Source organism: Triticum dicoccoides, chromosome 2A, assembly GCF_002162155.2.
Source record: "Triticum dicoccoides isolate Atlit2015 ecotype Zavitan chromosome 2A, WEW_v2.0, whole genome shotgun sequence".
Lineage (NCBI taxonomy): Eukaryota > Viridiplantae > Streptophyta > Magnoliopsida > Poales > Poaceae > Triticum > Triticum dicoccoides.
In genome coordinates this window covers 343600374-343622983 of record NC_041382.1, presented here as the reverse complement: position 1 = coordinate 343622983, position 22610 = coordinate 343600374, and positions in this window count along the sequence as shown.

The window sequence follows — 22610 nt, the reverse complement described above, 5'->3', positions numbered from 1 at the left end:
AGGCGGACGATGTCAAGACCTCCCTGGGGGACGGCCTCACTAGGCTAGCTCCCGAGGAGCGAAGATATCAATGCAAGGTGCACCTCATGAGTTTCACATGGCGTTTGCCATGACGACCAAGGCCAGGCGGGCGCCAGCGGGCGCAGTGTACCAGTTTCCCCTTTGTTGCGAAAGAGGCAAGCACAGGCGCAGAGTCCTAAGGAATCAGGCAAAGGTTTCCATATTGGTGCAACGAGACCAAGACCGCCAGGACGACAGGATGGAGGTCATCGTGGAGCGAACAACAGCGTCACCACGAGAGCCTTTGCAAGCGAATACTACTTTTGTCAGGATAACTTGGACTATTTGTCTCCCTTTGAATTTGGCCGTTGTGGGATCCCTTCCTGTCTATATTTGGGAAGAGGACCAAGGCCACTATAAGTAGAACTTAGTTACCATCATAGAGGGGATCAGATCCATTCCACCCTGACCACCTCACTAGCTCATCAAGCTTAAGAACACCTCACCTCCTGAGGCTGTTCACCCACTGTACTAGTTCATCCTCAGTCCCTCGAGGCAATCCACCACAAAGCTGGAGTAGGGTATTACACCGCAAGGTGGCCCAAACCAGAGTAAACTGATGTGTCTCTTGTCCCTCGGGTTCGTCGATCTAGGCTGTGGAATCATTGGGCCAGGAGGTTGGGAAGGAGTGCTTTGTACGCACCCAAGTGTTCGTACCTCTCAAGGGTCCGTGGAGACTTGAATCCGGCATTTGGCGCACCAGGTAGGGGTGCGTCGATGCTTCTCTTCCATCGATCGGTTCGCTGCCGCTCCACCATCACCATGGCTGATGCTCGCCGAGCCCGTGCCAAGCGTCGATCCACTCTCGTCACGCGCGTCGCCCAGACGGCACCCATCGGTGGGCCTCCTCATCGTTTTCCATCACCTGCCGCCAACGCCGTCACTGGCCCGGCGGGCACGAGCAGCAGGCTTCGTTGCAGCATCCCTTCGTGCGGCAGGACGGACGCACTGCCACCCCGTCGCTTACTCCGGCTGGCTCGTCATTCCACGCTCATCACGGCCCGGAGAATGCATAGACTGCGTTGTTCATGGCACGTGAGCTCCTGCGCTACCGCCCAGTTGATGACCTCTACTAAGAATGGGTGGACCGCATCACCGAGCTAGTCGGCGTGGCTGGGGGCTCGCCTGTGCCGTCCGTCTCGATTCCTCATCTGCCGCCTACCATGGGCGACATAGCCAATGGAGCGCCTCCGCTACATCCCCATCAGGATGTCACCCTCGGCCCAAGACGTGAGGCCCCGCAGTGTGACCCACCGTGCCAGGAGCCCGCACATGAAGAAGAAAGCAATCGGGAGATCCAGCAGCCGCAAGAAGGTGCTCCAACGCTCCCTCCACCACCACATCAAGACCGCACACCGCTTGCAGTGGTGGCGCACGAGCACCAAGATCAGGCTCCACCTCCACGACAAGCTCCGGTGACCACAGCGGGCTGCCGCGCCTTCATCCCTGAGCTACGCAGCATCGTCTGGCCGGGCAAGTTCAAGTCTGACCTGCCTCCACGCTACGACGGCACCTCCAACCCTGTGGAGTTCCTGCAGCTCTACGAGCTGAGCATCGAGGTGGCCAGCGGTGCCGAAAAGGTCATGGCGAACTGGTTCCTCATAGCCCTCAAGGATGGCGCACGCTCATGGCTCCTGAATCTGTCCACGGGATAGATCTCCTCCTGGGGTGAGATGCGTGAGCGTTACGTCTCCAACTTCCAGGGCACTCGCGACCGCCCGCCTGCCGTGGGCGACCTGCGGCACATCAAGCAGCAGCCGAGGGAGACTCTGTAGAAATATATCTAGCGCTTCAACAGCGTTCGCCTCAAGATCCATCATCTCGGCATTCTCCAATGGCGTCTGCGATGTCAAGATGAGGGAGGAGCTCGCCATCGACGAGGACCTGTGCACGACCCTGGAGATGTTCAACATGGCTACCAAGTGCGCGAGAGCTGAGGAGGGGCGCCTCTCCCTCCTTGAGCTCGCAGCGGCCGGCCCAGAAGACAAGAAGGCCAAGGCCAAGGACGTGAAGCGCAAGGGGGCTGCTATGCTTTCGGCTGAACCAAAGATGAAGCACGGCTGCGACCACCCGGAGTCGTTGAAGGGTAGACGTCCTTTCTGCGTCTTCCACAATGTACACAGCCACAACACCAATGACTGTCAGGAGTTCAGAGCCATCCGCAATGGGCGCCTCGGTCGACGCCCCAAGCGCAATGCTCGAGGCTACAGCCGCGGAGGAGGCAAAAGTGGAGGACATTGGGACGACCGCGGTCCCTGCCAGGAGTGGCACGACCAGCCTCGTGAGGATCGCTCGCAAGGCCAACCTCACAAAGGTGCCTGGAGAGCCTAGCCTCGTGAGGACCGTCCTCAGGGCAACGCTGGCCTACCTCCGCTGCCGCCACCACCAAGAAGGAATGAAGACCACCACCAGGACGAGGGTGCTGGGGGCTTCTAGGAGCCTCGCGCCATCGCCTGCATCTTGGGACGCTCTCAGGCCCCAGCCTCCCACCGCATCTTCAAGCAGTTCGCTCGTGAGGTGAGCGCGGCCCTCCCCAGGCTAGAGGACACACGTCCACTCAGGTGGTCCAACTGCACCATCACCTTCAACTCGTCTGATCAACTCAAGTCCGCGGCGACTGCCGGTGCGCTCCCAATGCTTTGCTCGCCCGTCATCAGCAATGTTCTTGTCACCAAGACCCTCATCGATGGTGGCGCGGGGTCAATGTTCTTTCCATTGAGACATTCGACCGCCTCCAAGTGCCATATGATCAGCTGCAGCCCACCAAGCCTTTCTTAGGAGTGACCGACGGCTCCACCACCCCGATAGGGCAGATCCACCTCCCTGTCACCTTTGGCCAGCGCAACAACTACCACACCGAGCTCATCAACTTCGGCATCGCTCACATCCGCCTCCTATACGACGCCATCCTTGGGTATCCGGCCCTGGCCAAGTTCATGGCAGTGACCCACCATGCCAGGGAACCGCGACATCATCACGATCGCCTGCGAGGAGAAGGACACGGTGTGCTCCCTTGAGCGCGCCTATCAGGTTGTGGCAGTTGAAGACCCACACAACAGAGGCGCCATCTACCCTCCTTAGGCTGTCCCCAAGAAAAAGAAGCAGTTGCTCCGCCAAGAGCCTCAGGAGAGCGGAGTCTCCAGCGGCACCACCTCAGGACCTGCGCCCATAGGTGGGGCACCTCCCTCCCTCGCATAGGAAGGCGCGCTCGGTGCACTCTTCTGGCTGGGCTCACGGGCTCTCTTCTGGAGGGCCTCTGACCTAGCCAACGCCACGAGGGAGATGATCGGGCACCACATGGAGGCATGCTTCATCGCACTTTTCCCTCATGAGGGAACAAGGCATAGGGTGCCAAGTGCTCAGGAGTTCATCGCCAAGACGACCGATGAGCTTCAAGAGGCGAGACCCATGCATGGAGACCATCGCCTACCACCTGGAACGGCTCGTTGTCCTGGCGAGGACAACGAGCTGCGCGTCTCCATCAACATCCCAGGGCTCAACAGTGCCGCATCCCAAGAGCGCTTCAGGCCTTTGCGTGCTGGTCGGTGTGATGGCCCACCTCACAGCTATGTTCGCATGCCTTTTGGCCTGAAGAATGCGGTTGTCACCTTCCAGCATCGCATGCGAAGCATCATGGAAGCTTAGGAGGCCAAGTACCACGCGGTCCTGGCGGAGATGGCAACGGTTCTTCACGAGCCTCCCGAGCCTCCAGAGCCTCCCAAGGTTCAGGACCCTGGCGTCTCGTGAGGAGCAACCTCTTCAGCGCGGATCTTCAGCTACTTCGACATCTCTTCGGCAACGGTGCCAGGTGACATTTTCCAGTTTATTCAGTTGGGGGCACCCCTCGGGCTGCATTATCCCCAGGTCGCATGGGCCTGTCCCTGCGGCATGTATTGTTTTGTGTCTTTGACTTACCTTGTTGGGGGGCGCCCCTCGGGCTGCATTTTCCCCAAGCCACGTGGGTCCATCCCTGCGGCATGTATCATTCTTACATCTATCAGAACTAGCTTTATCTCCTTCCATAAGATGATTTATGTTATCACCTGCTTGCCTGATGCCGCGGCTCCCCGCGTTGATGACCGGCCTCTTGCTCATCCCGCAATGGGGGCTACACATGCTGGCACGGTGCTTGTGCTCGGGTCCGTCCCTACAATGCTAATAAACCTGTGAGATCGAGCTCTGGCTCGTGGCCCGCTCCACGCACGTCACCTCACCAGATCCTCAGTGCCTTCGTCTTCCTGCGGAAAGATCAGTGGCATGACTACAAACACGATTATGGGTTATGCTCTCCTCTCAGACTAACCCGCAGGAATCTCCGGAGCTTAACTACGAGCGGACCCGCCGGCTACCCCCTTTTTTACGCGATTCGCTTGCGCGTTAAAGGGGGGCTCCTGAGCATCGCGCCTTAGGAGCTCTTACTGACTCTCCAACCCTCACCCCTGGCCTTGACCACGGCATCGCGACCTGGCATACCAGCAGTGGCTGAGCCTCGCTCGAGGGTCGGGACCTGAGGACGCAGAGCATTCAGATGAGCGTGGAAAGGGGAGACTAGCGTGGCCCTACCTAGTTACATCGCCACAACAACATGAATCGGGTGTTGTGCAAGGAATCACCACAGGCTCGCAAAAAGATAAGTCACCCATTCATAATGAAGTGAATCTCTCCGTCCAAAGTCCTCCACTCTCATAAACTTGCTCCGGTAGTACTGCTTTCCTTTTCGGCATCCAGGGAGCTGCTTGCACGCCAAAGGGGACCTCTTGAGCATCGCACCTCAGGAGCTCTTACCAGACCTCGGGCTGCTCACCTCCTGGACTTGACCACGGCATCGCAACCTGGCATACCAGTGACAACTGAAGCCTGCCTGGGGACTGGGACCTAACGTCGTAGAGCGCTAAAGCTACCGCAAGAATGAAAAGGGGGAGTAATGCCAGAGAAAGACACGCAGCCGCAATCTCATGTTAAGAACAATATACGATGGAACAAAAGCATTGCAGATTTTTAAATACCCCCACGGGGTTCGTTTCGATTCCTAGCAGGGAACAAAAGGAGAACAACTTCAAAGAGCCCTGACTACGGGCACCGCCACCGACGCCAACCCCATCCAGATCACCGTCAGCACCGAACAGAGGTCTCTGCGGCGATCCGGGCACGATGAGAGCTCGGGGGCACGTAGTTATCGCCGCTTGACTCCAGAAACTCGCTGGACTCCCAGGAGTCGTTACTGCTGCTGAAGGAGCTGTCGGCAGGACCGGCGACAGGCCCTGCGCCCGTCGCCTCGCCATGCAGACGGTCTCCTCTGGGGAAGCACTCCAAGTGACGGCCTTCGTCATAGAAAACCTTGAACAACAGCATGGAGGCACCGTCATACTTGAAATGGATGGTGAGGGTCCCCTCTGCGCAGCAGGCGCGGGCGACCTCGCCCCATCCGCGAGTCATGAAGATCTTGTCGGGGGAGACAACCTCAACCTTCGCCCCCGTGGCCAGGCTACGACACCCGGTGTGCTGCAGCCACAGCTCGAGCAGCCCCCTCGCTGACATCTCTTCGGTGAAGAACCGCGGGAACCGGATCCACATGCGCGGTGGCATCTCCGCCCACATCACGAACTCATGCGAGGAGCATTCGGCATGGGTTCGCGAGCCAGACGGTCGCACTGCCCAGTCTGATCCCCGCGGCCGCGGATCACACGGCGTAGAGCATTGCCGCCTTCCCCCAAGCCCTGCGCCCGACCGTACAGAGGGAGTGGGAGGCCAGGTGGTGGACACTCGTACTAGGGCCGCGTCACCTCCTTCCTAACCCCGACGTCATGAGGGTGCTGGGACCTGTTCTTCGGTGGGAGAAGCTCAGGCTCCTCGAGGGGGGACTTTCCCTTCTCCGCTGTAGAAAACCTCCTAATCGGCGCCATGGGTGCTCCGGCAAGTCAGCAAGATGGAGGGACCAGGAAGAATAAGAAGTGGACTACGAGAAGACAGAGATGAGAAGGGGGGATCCACCCCCTCCCTCATTTATAGCCAAGAGGAGGCCAACTGCCGGCCTCCACGATCACACATAATGATGGTTTTCCTGTACATGCGGAAGGGGCCCGTCAAGTCGAGTGGTTACCGAGGCAGCATGGGGAAGCGGAAGCGCCCACGTCCAATCAATTGTCACGCGTCGACCAAAGCCACAGGCGGTTGTGGCCCGCGATGCTCTGCACTTGCCCTTTAGCTTCGCCTCGAAGCCGAGTTCGAGCGTGCCTTGGGCCCGGTGGCTACTGTCGGCGTCCTGGGAATGGGGGTACCCAAGATTTGCCTGCTTGTGGCCCATGGCATGCCTCCATTGGTGGTCCGGTACGACCCAGTTTCAGCAACAACAGCTCAAGACCCTCACGAGGGGCCAAGCCTCGCGGGGCGGACGACGTCAAGACCTCCCTGGGGGCGGCCTCACTAGGATGGCTCCTGAGGAGCAGAGATATCAATGCAAGGTGCACCTCGTGAGGTTCACGTGACGTAAGCCATGATGACCAAGGCCACGCGGGCGCCAGCGGGCGTAGTGTACCAGTTCCCCCTTCGGTGCTAAAGAGGCAAGCGCATGCGCGGAGTCCTGAGGAATTAGGCAAAGGTTTCCATATTGGTGCAATGAGACCAAGACCGCCAGGACGACAGGATGGAGGTCATCGCGGAGCCCACTGCAGCATCACCACCAGAGCCTTTGCAAGCGAAGACTACTTTTGTCAGGATAACTTATACTAGTTGTCTCCCTTTGAATTTGGCCGTTGTGAGATCCCTTCCCGCCTACATTTGGGAAGAGGACCAAGGCCACTATAAATAGGACTTAGCCACCATCATAGAGGGGATCGGATCCATTCCACCATGACCACCTCACTAGCTCATCGAGCTCAAGAACACCTCACCTCCTGAGGCTGTTCACCCACTGTACTAGTTCATCCTCAGCCCCTCGAGGCAATCCACCACAAAGCTGGAGTAGAGTATTACACCGCAAGGTGGCCCGAACCAGGGTAAACTGTTGTGTCTCTCGTCCCTCGGGTTCGTCAAGCTAGGTTGTGGATTCGTTGGGCCGGCAGGTTGGGAAGAAGGAGTTCTTCGTACGCACCTCAGTGTTCGAACCTCTCAAGGGTTTGCGCAGCCCTGAGTCCGACACACACGGTTGGCAAAATGAGGTCGTGTGCGACCAGCGAGCACTCAAATACGGTAATATGTACAGTAGAGCTAAGAATACAATTATACAGACGAAATTTTTTCTGATCGCCCGTACATCCCACACATTCAGTCCCCGCTAAACGTTTCCGTTCGTATGTACATCCCACACAGTTTCCCCAAGGAAAACATTTCCATTTACAGGTACATAACACACAATTTTCCTCGTTAAATCATTTGTGATAGCTTTGCCATTGCACATGATATTAACAATTTTATCATTTGCTTTATTGAATGCATCACACACGATGCGTATAAAAAACTGTGTGGCAAAGGTTGTCCATCACACACAGTTTTTATGTGGTAAACGTTTGCGCAATGTGGCCTAACGCAAACCGTTTTCAAGAGAAGGTCGTGTGTGATTGTTCATTGATCCAACACGGTTTATTTGTAGAAACTATGTGTGTTGCCTGAGGTCATCGCCCATAGTATTTTCTCAATAACCATAGATGGTACATAGACAGATGCATCTCAACTGGAAAACTACTGAAGCAAAAGGCGAATATTGATCCTTCATTCGTGTTGAGGGTCTTTGCAACTTTAGGCCCATGCCTGTGGATGATTGGTCGTCCATCCTTCGTCCTCTTCAGGAACACTTCAATATTGAACCATGGGTGTCGTATGAAAACCTTCCTCGCCTCCTGACCAGAGAAGTGGTTTGAAAGGTAATCATCAGTGAACTGCTTTGGAAAGGCCTGAAAACAAGGGTCGAACAGTGGGTCAAAACCTGTGACAGCAGGACCTGCATGTGCAATACCAAATTTTAAAAAACCTAAATATTAGAATGGTTCCTCCAGTTGCACAATAATGTGCTATTAGAAAACAGACTATGCACGTGCTAACCTCGATTGTAAACCTCGGTGTTTCCCATTGTTTTCCTGCAACACATATAAGGTAGTTAGTCATATGTTAAGTAAGGGTTCGCATGCTATCAGTAAAATATGTTGATGAAAAATAAGCACATTGCAGATTCATTAGATTAATTCAAGCCACATGGAAAACCCATTTATCCAAACCAAGCATGATTAAGAACTAGGAAATATAGCACTTGTATATGTTTCTCATGTATTAAGTGCAGCCAAATTCGATTTATTCCTCACATGCACAACAATACAAAATTCTACCCATGACAATTGGACATCGCATTGCAGAATTGAACCAAGCTCTTAACTAAACACCACAACAAATGAACCAAACATTAACTAAGCACCACATCGCACAATATAACATACTCCTAATAGAAGATCAGACACTTAACCAAACCAAGCATGCTTAACAACTTGGAAATATAGCAATTGTATTTGTTTGTCATGTATTCCTCACATGGTATATAATAACAGAATGCACCCACATCAATTGAACATCGCATTGCAGAATTGAACCAAACAGTTAACTAAACACCACATCAAATGAACCAAACGTTAACTGGGAACCACATTGCACAATATAACATACTCCTAATAGAAGATCAAATAGTTAAACCAAACCAAGCATGCTTAACAACTTCGAAATATAGCAATTGTATTTTTTTATCATGTATTTAGTACAAACAAATTTGATTTACTTCTCACATGGTATACAATAACAGAATGCACCCACAACTATTGAACATTGCATTGCAGAGTTGAACCAAACAGTTAATTAAACGCCACAACACAAATGAACCAAAACGATAACTGAGCACCACATTGCACAATGTATAACCAATCCAAGCATGCTTGACAACTTGGAAACATAGCAATTGTATTCGTTTCTCATGTATTTTGTAAAGATAAATTTGATTTATTTCTCACATGGAAGACAATACAAAATTGCAGCCTGAAGAATGGAACATCACATTTGCATAATTGAACCAAATAGTTAACTGAAGACGAAAACTAATTAGCCAAATAGTTAATAAGTGAGCACCACACTGCACAACATATAGAACATATACACTAGAGCAAAAGATTGCATGGTAAAATTAGATACCACAACTCGCTAGAATTTGTTAAGGAAAGGCAGGAGCATCACACGCAACGGGTAAACCGAGCATGCTTAACCGGCATAGCTAGCAAATGGCAAGGTGCTCCTCCAAGATCTGGGGGTTGGCACGAATGGTAGACATCGCGACCTCATCCGCGTGTGCGGCCGCGATGTGCTTCTCCGCTTCCAAAAGCTCCTTGAGCTCCTGGCTATACAACATGCACAATGGCTTAGGGCGGTGCTTATTTGGTGGAGGGGTCGGTGATTTGGGTGGAAGGTGTCGCACCGGCGGTCGCGGCATGTGGGATGTGGAAGGAGGAGGAGGATGGGGGTCGGGTGTGGATTACCTGCCTAGATAGACGAGGCCGAGCAGCGTGAAGGAGGGCCGCCGGCGAGGAGGCAACACTGCAAGCAAGGAGTGAAGGTTTCAACTTGGAAAGGAAAGCGAAAACAGGGAAAATGTGGCTTTTGGTAAGTGGGAGGGGGCAGGGAGGTAAATTTGAACCGAAAAATTTGGAATCGCTCAAGCGAAAAAACTGGCGCGCAAAGTGTCATCAGACACGGTCCCTTATTCAGAATTGTGTATGATATGTGAACATCACAAATGATTTAGATGGCTTAACCCGTTTGTGATGAGTTTGAACGTCAAAAATTTTGATTCGAATTTCCATGTTTACAGTGGTCATCCACGTCATTGCATAATTTGGGCACAGAAAGGAGACTACAACACACCCACACTTCTTAATTGAGCAAGTTCAGCAATTAAACTAAGCTAGATGGTCTAAACATTACCCTAACAAATTAAAGACCAGTGCTCTTAATTAAACAAAACAAAGAGTACTACTACAGCTGGTGCTCGTCGATCTCCGCCGCCTCCTCCATGTCCAGCTCGCGCCCGACTGTCTCCTGGGGAAGGGGCTCCATGGCATCCATTGCACCATACTCGGCAAGCATCTTGCCATCCGCATCCGCCATCTCTTTGGAAAAGGCCGCCATGAGCTAGGCGTGGGCGGCCACGATCTGGCCTTGGACAGGCTTCGTCGTTGCAAGGTATGCGGTGGAGGAAAAGACGGCTGCTTGAACGCTCTCGGCGATTTCCAACTCTTCGGTTGTGGGTTGCCGATAGTTGTCGGAGAAGCTTCGTTCAATTTGTGCAGTGACCACCACGAGCTGGGTGTGGGCGGCCTCGACATGGTCGTGGGCGGCCTCCATCAGGGCTAAGGCTGCCGCTGCAGAATGAACAGCTGTTGTGCCGCTCTCGCTAGTTGCTATCCCCGAGGCAGATGTTGCTGCCGCCACCTGAGAAGCAACAGCGGCCATTTGGGCTACCTTGGCCGGCTGGTCATAGATTGCGGCCGCGCTCGTGCACCTTGTTAGCACACGCATGGCGGCTGTGGCCGCGCTCTCGTCGAAGTGGGCTGCCGAAGTTGCCCTCACGACGCGGGTCCACATCCCCATCTTTCACCGGCGATGATTGAACAGTGAAATGATATTTGGCGAGCGAGCTAGTGTGCTTGACACGCAAGCTGTGGATTGTAGCCGACACACCTTCTCGCGTTAGCCATATATAGGCGTACTACACACCGACGGTGCTCCAGGATAATTTGTACTGCATCTCACATGGTTGGTGAAAATAAACTCTGTGGGATCTACATGATTTTTCATCTTGATTTGAATTACATAATGGGGTCACAGCATCAATGGACGGTGTTTGAATTGCTAGACCTTTTATCTGCGGTGAACATGCAACTATATGTGTGTCGTAAAAGAATTGGAATTAGTTAGGGTTCATTTGGACATTTTATACATTACTAGTAAAAATGCCCGTGCGTTGCAACGGGAGAAATAATCCTCACATGCCCCTAGCGACCCATCCATGTTGCCACTTCTCTTTGCCACCATCGCTGATGGTTCTATGCGACCTAGGGCACATGCACAGAGGCCGGAGGGACATGCCCTTTTCCCGACACTGCAGCTGGCGCGTTAGTCCAGTGCCTGGCAAACGATGCCTTCTGGTGCACACATTAATCAGAAAGGGGCGGGTTGATCGCGAAGGAGGGAGAGGGGGCTGGGCGGAATGGTTTTAACGCATGATGAATAACAAAAACTGAAACCAAGACAAGTATATACTATATCATTTTTCTTATCTGTATCAGTGGTACTAATATTGTTAGAACTTCTCTCGTGAAAAAAAATATATTGTTAGAACCTAAGAGTTTGAAACATGTCTTTACAGTATGAAAGTTTCAACACTCACCTAGTTTAGTAGGGAACAATTTCTGACACATTTTGTTCGATTGGCAAATTGATTACTGGAAAGTAGTACTTAATAGTCTAAAACCGAATGAAGAGAAGGAGCAATGCGTGGAAAATGTCCCTTAATGTCATCATATATAATATTATAGCATTAATTAAGGAGCGTCTTAACATGTAGGAGGTGTTCATCCCACTTGATTTGAGGGAGCCACGGCCCAAAGCTGACATGAAGTCCTAGAAATGAAAAACAAAGTGTCCCTAAAACATCACAACAAATCAGCTACACAACATCCATGCAGTATAAGTTTGCCTCGATCCTTCACTTAACAAGATAGCTAGGTTATTGTAATAATTAATTCATACACAGACGCATTATATATCTTCCTGATTATCTATCCTAATATAGTTTGCTGGAAAGTACCTAAAATTGAAAGAAGAAAAGCAGCGAGGATGTAAGCAACATGTTTCCTAAGCATCGTCTCCACCTTACCACTGGCAAAGAAGAATCCCTGGTCCTCTCAGTCTTTCATTTGCCGTCCGGCTCCTTCCCCAAGGTCACACCTGCATCCATTTTATCTATCAATTTATAGAATGTGGAACATCTGTTTTATCTAGTACCAATTACACAGAACAGAAGTATGCTACTTTCAAACACTACCCGCAAGAACTCTTCCATAATATAGCTAGTGGCGGTGCTAGGATCCAAACCTTGTGTTGTCAAGCTTTTTAAATGGATAATATGGACAAATAAACAGGAAGAGAAAAGACCGTTCTTCATTTTACACATATTTCTGGTTGCAACCCATTAACAAATTTATCCATTTATCATTGGTGTCATTACCAAATATAAGGCCTAACAAGTGACAAAACAAACCTTTTACTATGAAAAATTAGACCTTAATTTCTTAATAAGTGAAAAAAATGGAAGAGGAAGAAGATGTAGCATACAAATAGAAGAAAAAGGACCTTGTCCTAGACTCCTGGTGCACTCGTCGATCGCCATAGGAGACTGGCTTAGGAGGCGGCCGTGCTCACGGTGGCGATTCCGGGTGGAGGGCGGCGTCAGTGCTTGGTGTGCAACATTCGCATCCGTGCACGATGTGCTCCAACCTGCCCGCGTTGTGCCCCCATTGTGCCCCCGTTGGCCATTAGGGATTACATGGGAAGGCGAAAAAGAGAGAAGTAGTAGTAGAAAGAGTAATCATGGGATATGAGGATTAGGCTAATTAGGGAACTTATAATTAGGACGCCCCGTGTATACTTTCCTTTGCTATATGGGCCAGTCAAAATCACACACAAAATAGATAACAAATGTTGCTGTCTTAGTCAGTTTCCATAACCTATTTTTTAGCGGCGGGGTAGACAGATGGGGTAGTGTTCGACCTGCCAAATTGCTGTGTAGTCGCTTGACTACCCAGCTATAGTGTGGCTTCGCCACTGAATATAGCCATGATGAGTACACCAATCGAAAACTGAAACTTATTCATACATGTGTCAATATGTGAGACTCACACAATAAATCCTGTACATGTATACTGACACACCTCATCGATTTCATTAATTCTACACATGCAACTTCTAACAGGATGGAAATAAAAAGAACTACATTTCCTAAGAACCTGTAACCTTCCACTATTCTTGTGCCAAGAGCAATCTCCAGTACCACTAATTGAAAACAAAAGCAATCTATAGGATTTCCAATTATTGTTACCAATCTAAAGTGGCAATTGCTTGAGGTCATGCACCATAGTTATCTTCCTTGGAGGAGGTTGGCATCCTGCTCTATTCGTTCTTGTTATCTGCTTCCCCATGTAAGAAGGGATGCATCCTTGTAAAACAGATAAAAATGGATGTGAGAATCGGTAAGCAGCGGTCACAGTTCAGATCTGGAAATTAAGAACGAGGAAATGTAAGAAAATGTCAATTTTCAGAGCTCCAACAAAATGATGGGAATTTACACACTCAACATGAGCTTTTATAGTGTTTTAAAGAATTAAATACTCTAAAAATGTAAATTCATTTTGAAAAAAAACAGCAGTCCTGATTTCTATTCTTTAAGAGAGAAAACGTTCACTTACAATTATCAATAGAGAAGGAAACAAATATAATGTACATTCTAACAGAGAATGTTGCTGAACCACAAAACAGAGGGAGCACTCCTTTCCTAATATAATTTCCTCAATCCCGGCCACCTGCAACCCATTAGCAGCCGACCTCGGCATATATGACTTTGCAAACTTGTCACTCACTGTGGAAGTAATAACACAAGAAACAGTTGTAGGAAATGAAGCATTGCTAGCCCCTGCAATCAAATTTGTCAACATCCATAGAGCATATATATGGTCGATAAATACTCTGATTTTCTCCACGGAATTAAAATTTAGATGGCAAATAATTTCAGATTTGGGGAGAAACTCATAGACGAATATGTTGCAGTGAAGCCTTCTATCTTGAAGCTCCTGCACCACAAAACAAATATCAGTGCACTGCTCTACTACTAATCTAGAACCAAAAAATCAAGGAAACTATCAATTTTTCCAATAAAAATAAAGAAAAAAACTCTGTTATTTATCTAGGCATAAGAAAATCTCAAGTCCCTCTGATCCATTCTGTGTTATTCACTGCAGTACAATTTATTTACCAACAAAATAAAGACCAGGAAGCAATGAATCTGGAGCTTCCGGACCTTGCTGCAGCAAAGGAGACACGGCTATATGTGGTTCTGCTCGGTAGCCCATAAGTACATCATCACATCCTTCTTATTGCTCATGTACTTCATCTCATTGCAGACAAGTGTAGCTACTAACATCAGTCAACATTCCTTCCAAACACTTGAATTCAGTAGACACTATCAATGCCTTGGAGTACATTGGATCTAAAGGAAGCCTAGCCATCTGTTTACCCATTGGATTTGACAGCTTACAATGATAAGTCAAATAATTTATCATAATAACCTGAATAACCACATTATGTAAGCAATATGATATCTCAATTAGGGTGTATGTGTGTGCCCGTGTACCTGGTCTATTTGCAAATGAAACTGCTCCAAGAAAATTTCAATTGGAGCTAGCTGATAGTGACAGATTACTACATATATGTGAACCTATATTATCCTACATTGATACATAGTTGAGCTAGTATATAGAGACATATTACTACATCTATGTGAACCTTTATTATCCTACTCTGTTACTCTTGATCCTCTTTGCTTTTCTATAAAGCTCAAATTTGGAAACTTGACCCTAAACTATTGTCATGTGGGCCTGAACTTCTATCTCTGAACCTACTCCAGTCCTCTAGTTCTAGTTCTAATTTACAGTTGGGCTGTAAAAGGGGGAAAAATTAAATCAGTTCTAGTTCTAGTTCTAATTTTCATGTGGGGCCTGAATAGTACTGAAAGGTGAAAGCCATGTCATGCTATTTACTGAAAAACAGAGAAACCAAGAGTAGTACACACCAAGATTAAATCAGTAACCATGTATAAGCTGCTGACAATGCAGCAGCAACAACTCATGCAAAAATCATAGGCAGACTAAGTTGTTCGCATTGATTTAGCCAGTGGAGACATTGATTGCAGAATTGACATCTATGTGGACCTTTATTATCCTAGTCTGTTTTTCTTGATCCTATTTGCTTTTCTATAAAGCTTGAATTTGGAAACTTAACCCTGAACTATTGTAATGTGGGGCCTGAACTTCTATCTCTGAACATACTCCGGTCCTCTAGTTCTAGTTCTAATTTATAGTTGGGCTGTAAAAGGGAGACAAAATTAAATCAGTTCTAGTTCTAATTTTCATGTGGGGCCTGAATAGTACTAAAAGGTGAAAGCCATGTCATGCTATTTACTGAAGAATAGAGAAACCAAGAGTAGTACACACCAAGATTAAATCAGTAACCTTGTATAAGCTGCTGGCAATGCTGCAGCAGCAACTCATGCAAAAATCATAGGCAGACCAAGTTGTTTGCATTGATTTAGCCAGTGGAGACATTGATTGCAGAATTGACATCTATGTGAACCTTTATTATCCTACTCTGCTTCTCTTGAACCTCTATGTGAAACTTAACCATGAACTATTGCCATGCTGGGCCTGAACTTCTATCTCTGAACATGCTCGGATCGCAGGTTGAATACCCCAAATCACAAGGTCTTTTTTGCATAAATGAAATGTTTTCTCAGATAGGCCACTTAAAATAGGACCGCGGGTTGAATACTAAAACTAGAGGGACTTTTCTGTAAAATTACTAACGGACGACCAGAAGCAATAGCTGGTTTATTATTAGGGGAAGAAATTGGTTTTCTAGCCATTTCAGGTGCACAATTCAAAATTAAACTACATGCACATACTCCGATGCACCAACATGGGTTATAAAATCATATATGTGTCCATGGGTTTATACTTATGTCCCATGCAAGAAATGGGGATGAATTTCGAACACCACAGCACCGTGGCTCTCCGGCAAACGTCGACTTACTTGCTTTTGTAATTCTCGTAAATCCAAAAGTCGTCTGATATTGATGAAACTTGGCAAGCTATCATGGAGCGGCATCAACATGCCGTGGTAAAATTTTTGTCCCATTTGGGGCAGATCTGGGCATAAGCTTCTCACAAACCAGAGCTTCTCACAATAAGTGTGATGGTTTCAGTAGGGAACATTTCACCTTTCTGGACGAAACGATATTCGTTGCCTCATCTTGATTTCAATTTTTTTCCTAGTGTAAACATAGAACAACAGGAGTGTTGTGTAAATTTTTGGGATTTTTCAGGGTTCGCTTGGACATTTTTATACATTAACTGAGTTTCCTATGCACTCAAGTGAATAATCCAAATTTGAACTACAGGAACATGCTCTAATCCATATAAATTAGTTGAAAATTCAAATCTATGTTGTTGGTTGCATGCTTAGGTCCCATGCAAGAAATGGGAATAAATGTCAAACACCCTGCCACCGTCACTCGGCCGCAAACATTGAGATACCTAGTTTTTAAATTCTAGAAAATCCAAAGCTCGTGTGAAATTCATGAAACTTGGCATGCTATCATGGAGTGTCATCAACATGCCGTGATAATTTTTTTGTCCCATTTGCGGCAGGCTTGGGGATATGCTTCTCACAACAAGCCTGATGGTTTCGGTAGGGAACGTCCCACCTTTGGGGACGAAATGATATCCATTGCCTCTTATTGCTTTCAAAAATTTTCTCGTGTCAACATAGAACAACAGGAGTGTTGTGTTAAGTTTTGGGATTTTTCGGGGTTCGTTTGGACATTTTATGCATTAACTGAGTTTTCAATGCATTTATGTGCATAATTCACATTTGAACTACATGCACATGCTCTAATGCATATAAATTGGTTGAAAATTCAAATATTTGTCGTTAGTTGCATGCTTAGGTCCCATGCAAGAAATGGAAATGAATGTCAAAGACCCTGCCACCGTCACTCAGTCGCAAACATTGAGATTCTTGGTTTTTAAATTCTAGTAAATCCAAAGCTCGTCTGAAATTCATCAAACTTGGCATGCTATGATGGAGCGGCATCAACACGCCGTGGTAAATTTGTTGTCCCATATGGGGCAGGTTTGGGGATATGCTTCTCACAAACCAGAGCTTTTCACACCAAGCCTGATGGTTTCGGTAGGGAACGTACCACCTTTGGGGACGAAACGATATCCATTGCCTCTTATTGCTTTCAAAAAAAATCTTATGTCAACGTAGGACAACAGGAGTGTTGTGTCAATTTTTTGGATTTTTTGGGGTTCGTTTGGACATTTTTATGCATTAACTGAGTTTTCTATGCATTCATGTGCATAATTCAAATTTGAAATACACCTACATGCTCTAATGCATATAAATTGGTTTAAAATTCAAATATGTGTCCTCGGTTGCATGCTTATGTCCCATGCAAGAAATGGGAATGAATGTCAAACACCCTGCCACCGTCACTCAGCCGCAAATATTGAGATTCCTGGTTTTAAAATTCTAGTAAATCCAAATCTCGTCTGAAATTCATGAAACTTGGCATGCTATCATGGAGCGGTATCAACATGCCGTGGTAAATTTGCTGTCCCATTTGGGGCAGGTTTGGGGATATGCTTCTCACAAACCAGAGCTTCTCACAAGAAGCCTGATGGTTTCGGTAGGGAACGTCCTACCTTTGGGGATGAAACGATATCCATTGCCTCTTATTGCTTTCAAAAACTTTCTCATGTCAACATAGAACAACAGGGCTGTTTTGTTAATTTCGGGGATTTTTCGGGGATCATTTGGACATTTTTATGCATTAACTAAGTTTTCAATGCATTTATGTGCATAATTCAAATTTGAACTACATGCACATGCTCTAATGCATATAAATTGGTTGAAAATTCAAATATGTGTCCATGGTTGCATGCTTAGGTCCCATGCAAGAAATGGGAATGAATGTCAAACACCCTGCCACCGTCACTCGGCCGCAAACATTGAGATACCTAGTTTTTAAATTCTAGTAAATCCAAAACTCGTCTGAAATTCATGAAACTTGGCATGCTATCATGGAGCGGCATTAACATGTCGTGGTAAATTTTTCGTCCCATTTGGGGCAGGTTTGGGTACATGCTTCTCACAAAAGAGAGGTTCTCACAACAAGCATGATGGTTTCGATAGGGAACGTCCCACCTTTGGGGATGAAACGATATCCATTGCCTCTTATTGCTTTCCAAAATTTTCTCGTGTCAACATAGAACAACAGGAGTGTTGTGTCAATTTTTGCGATATTTCAGGGTTCGTTTGGACATTTTTTCATTAATTGAGTTTTCAAGGCATTTATGTGCATAATTCAAATTTGAACTACATGCACATGCTCTAGTGTATATAAATTGGTTGAAAAATCAAATCTTTGTCCTTAGGTGCATGCTTAGGTCCAATGCAAGAAATGGGAATGAATTTCAAACACCAGGGCACCGTTGATTGCCGGCAAAATGTTAAGATACTTTGTTTTTAAATTCTAGCAAATCCAAAACTCGTCTGAAAGTCATGAAACTTGGCATGCTATCATGGAATGGCACCCGGCATGATGTGGTATTTTTCATGTCCATTTGGAGAGAAGGCAAACTCGAATAACAACCAAGGCATTTTGAAACAAATAGTTGCCACTCTAACATCGCAAACGTTAGTATAATTCAAATCGTGTGCCTTTTGTTAACCATTCACGTGACGCCGCGTGTCTTCGTTTTAATGGCGATAGGAGGTGCCGTGCGGACAGCTACTTGACTGAACAGGAGGCGTGCGAGCGCAGTCTAGTGCGCGGGCTGACCAAGAGGCCTGCAAGCCGTCCTCCAATGTGCAGGCTCACCGGGAAGCGTGCGAGCTGTATGTTCTGCAGGCTCACTAGGAAGCGAGCCCTTTGACTTTCATGGCCGCCCGCCTTCTTCTCCATTAATGGCGCCCGAGCCGCTGCTTAGTACGGGCAACCTTACTGTTCGCCTCCCATTCCCTCCCACAGACCTGCACCAATGCCATGGAGCAGAAGAACATTCGATGCTGCATTGGAGACTTCAACAACGGAGTACCGGAGGTCGACAACGACAATGACGGCGCGGCACGCCGCCTCCTCCGCCTTTAGTTTAATATTGTATCTCGATCATATGAATAAATTCGTAGTATGACTGAATGAAAGATATGGTTTGAGCGAACTTGCGTTTTTCTCTCTTAATGTACATACTTATCAAACGATTTTCTTTTGAAAAAACATCAATGGTTTTTAAATATAAAACATTCATCACAATTGTTTTAGTTAGAACATCCGTATGCAAACCGACAGCTTCCCCAGGAAGCCAAGGGAAAATGTGCCGAGCAAGATTTGTGCAGCTCTTGATCGCAAACGTTTTAGATAGAACATTGTATGCAAAGTGAGAGCAGGATTTGTGCATCTCTTCAATGCAAACGGTTCTTTTGGATGACCCTTGTGCAACCACTTACAAACAATTTGGTAAGATTTGCATCTGTCATATTGGGTATGTTGCCATTTGTCAAACTAGAAATATTGACATTTGTTGATCTAGTAACATTGCCATTTGTCAACCTTGTAACACTGCGATTTGTCAAAATAAGAAGCTAAAAATCACTAGTAGTATCTAATTTTTGCAACTAAAATTCAGTAATTAAGCATAAATTTCATTCATAGATTAAGCAGTCGTTCTTTATACAAACAGTTCAACTCGACACCTGAACCGACCAAACTTTCCACCAATTGTTGCCAACCACGTACTGAAATAGCTAGTTCTACTTTATATACTATCTAATTTTAAGTACATTGTACTCTTCCACCACATCTATAGTCAAATGAACTGAATAATATAGCCCCTAAATACTACTACGAAGGGGCTTTGTACTACTTCCGGCAGCCTCTCCTCTGCCGAGCGCGCTCGGTAAGAGGCAGAGGATGAGGAGACTATTGACGAGATGGACAACTGCAATACGGTACCTGCCGCTGCTACACCTTCAGCGACGCTCACCTCGAACGCCCTCTACCTCTCCAGACGACCCCTCTCGAAGCAGTGGTTCTCCTCATAGATCTCCTGATTCCTCGCCTCTGAGGTGGCGTGTGCCGCGGCCACGGCGGCAGTAAGGCTCTTAGCGTGCTCAATGAGGCGCTCCTCCTCCTCACACCAGAACTCGGTGTAGCGCGCAAGGTCGGTGACGCACGTGCAGGGATCCACCTCCGCCTCCTACATTCCGGCGGCGGTGGCGGAGCTGGTGATGACCCCGACGGTTGACGGTGGGCTGGCGGCCACGGCGAGCGACCATGGGGTGGTGGCCACGACCACCACCTCCTGCCTTTGGGCCGCGGTGGCGGAGCGGGTGATGGCCACGGTGGCCGACAGTGGGGTGGCAGACACGACGGCCACATCCCGCCTTCGGGCTGCGGCGGCGGAGTGGGCGATGGCCCTGGCTTTCGACGGTAGTGTGGCGGCAACGGCAGCCGGCAACAGCTATTGACGGGCAGCGGAAGCGGAGCGTGTGGTGGGTGTTCCGCGCACACCCAACAGGGACGCTAGGCGCACTACACTACGCCAGGGACTGTGCCGCCGCCGCGGTGTAGCCTCCCAGCTGGAGCTGTCCTCTTATGACAGTGGAGTGGTTGAGCGACGACGATGGACCGGTGCCATTGGCGATTGTGGGAGAAGCATATGAGATAAGCTAGAGGGAGGGAGGGGAAAAGGCGACGCAGGACTCGCCGGTCGTGAGGGTTTATATAGCAGGCCGGTAAGCATTGGGATTTTGGGGGATTTCATCGAGTTGGGCGGGAAGCTGGCAAGGGAACCTACGAGGTTGCGTGGGAACGTGCTCACCGATGATTCATTGGCGCCATCGTTTGGCAAAAAGAACGCCCCTGCGCACTGCGCAAGCTTGCGCTGTAAGCCATCTGTGGTAGCGGGGTGACAAGACGTGCGAGAGGAGGACAAAAGGCCACGTACACATACGGTTAATGAAAAAACATTTGCGATTTAATTACCTACTATACCCCCGTCCTTGTTTATAAGTAGGATTTAACTAATAAAATACGAATTAATGTCGCCAAAGATTATATAGTTGGATTTGTATTTGAACATAGTTTCCAATTATATAATTTTTATAACATGCATTAACATTTTGTTTGTTAAAGTTGAGGGCAAAGTATGGCACATAATATAAAGGGGACTATAGACCAATATGGAGGTAGTAGCACACGACCACTCTCTACGCAGCGACGCAACTGTCGGCCGTCTTGTAGGCAACCATTTCCTGTGTGTTCAACTGCTCTATGCATTTGGTTGCGTGCGGTTGAGGCGGCCCTGGCATGCTCTACTCGTGTCCTGCCGCGCATGCTCTGCTATCGCGTCCCTCCGGGTGCTCTGCCCACATACCTCCACGCGTGATGCCAGTGTTTGGGGCCGGCGCACGATCACGCACGTTCGTGTGAATGCAGTTGCGTCGGGCGCGGCATGACAATGCAGTTACCCACTGCAGAAACTGCCATGCGGACGCGCAGAGAATCCAGGCTGCCAGGCCCCCATTTATTCCTGCGGCCATTTACCTTCATCTATCGCATCACACGATACAATAAGCACACCCACGATGACACATACAGAGAGGAAATCCAGCGGTTCTAATGGCGATCCCTATGACCCCAATGGCGCTCCCAGCGGCCGCCGACGACAACGACGGGCAGTTCACCATGCATCACGTAGTGGACATGCACGTGAGGTGGGAGGCCCTCTCGGTGGTGTACACGAACGATCCGGTCTCGGTAGAGAGCTCCATCCAAACTATGGAGCAGTTCCTTGCCAAGGACAAGTACCAAGTGGTCGGTTTTGACCTCGAGTACACCATCGGTCGTGCCGGGTCATGATTAGAAGGTTGTCATCGCCCAGTTGTGTGTGCGACATGACATCCTCGTCTACCACTACAACCTGGCCACAAGGCCTCGTGTTTGTTTCTCCAGGATTATCAACAGCTCCGACTACTACGGTGGACACCACCAATGATCTAAAAGCTCTCAAGGTTTCAGCCTTGAAATGCCCAAATATTGTCAACATCCAACACCACTACAAGGTATGGGGCAGCGTCAAAAACAAACTAAAATCCAAGGTTGACATCGCCTCGGCCATCATCTACCCCTACTACATGAAGATGGAGAACAAGAGCAAGAAGGACAAGAACGCTTGGCACAATGTGTGGCATGAGAGACTGGATAAACAACATGTCAAGTGTGCGGCCAAGGACGCGTACACAAGCTACGAGATGTATAGGCGGATCGTTGACATGAGGAAGTGTCTTCTTCCTGCCCCAGACGAGGGACCGAGCCACGGAGCAGTGGCGGGAGCGTCACAAGAAATAGATGACAAGACGATCGTTTCTCCTAGTTTAGAATGCATGCAATTGTTTTATTGAGGTGTGTGCGAATGATCTGTATAGTCACTTATGTAATTGGATGTTTATTTCACTTATATATATACATGTTATTCTTCTGTAGATAGAGCAAATCACACGTCTTATTAGCAGCAATCGTCTGTGTTATTATTGGTCTTCGCACAAATTTCTGATTACGGACCTGTTTGCCCCGTATCATACACAACTTGTTCAGTTGAACCGTTTCCATTGTGTTGCCTAATCACACA